We start from the raw sequence: 922 nt of genomic DNA on the forward strand, positions 1-922 counted from the left end.
CATTATTACCTTAGAAGATTATTGAGCGAGAGAGCAGTGTATGCCATTAAAAGGTCCCTGAATGAGGCTTGTTTAAGGTTGCTGAATGAAACACCCATGCTACCACAGGTGAATTATTCAAACTCCAAATAATTCCTTTCAACACATGGCTATAATGATCCCCCACTACTTCTGCTCGTAATCAGAGATACCCATATCGTCTGCCACTGAGGAACATGCTCAACTGGTTAAAGTCAAGCAATTGACAAGCAAATCTCTGGTATTGAGCAGAATATTTGCTGTAGCCCATCTTTTTATACCAAGACAAAACAATGTACATGATAACACTTCAATCCAGTTAAGATCAGAAGCCATGAGAGCCAGTGCCTGGTACTGCATCAGGGCATTTATTATTATTATTATTATTATTATTATTATTATTATTATTATTATTATTATTATTATTATTATTATTACTATTATTATTATTATTATTATTATATGCCATTCATGCGAATGTATGCCTGTGAATATGTATTTAAGACTAAACTGTTAAAGAGCTTGAGGTGTGAAGAAATGATAAATTGAAAATTCTATATTTGCAAATTGCAAATTATTAATGATGAAAACATTTCACGAATAATCCAATTAGGAATAAGTGTCTGTTGAATTAAACAAACAACATATGTACATACAAATATTTCTTAATGTATATCGTTTAATATAACTTTATATTGCGAAAACTCAAAGCGTTCGGAACTTGATTACCGAGCGTATTATAATGTAATGTAAGATTACATAATATCATGTATGTAACCTTATGTTTATGTAAAGTATGTAAACCATAGCTTTCATAGACTTAAAATATATATGGAAATGGAAATAATATAATGATGGAAATCTCTCTCTCTCTCTCTCTCTCTCTCTCTCTCTCTCTCTCTCT

The sequence above is a fragment of the Octopus bimaculoides genome, chromosome 7 (assembly GCF_001194135.2).
Source record: "Octopus bimaculoides isolate UCB-OBI-ISO-001 chromosome 7, ASM119413v2, whole genome shotgun sequence".
In the NCBI taxonomy this organism is placed as follows: Eukaryota; Metazoa; Mollusca; class Cephalopoda; order Octopoda; family Octopodidae; genus Octopus; species Octopus bimaculoides.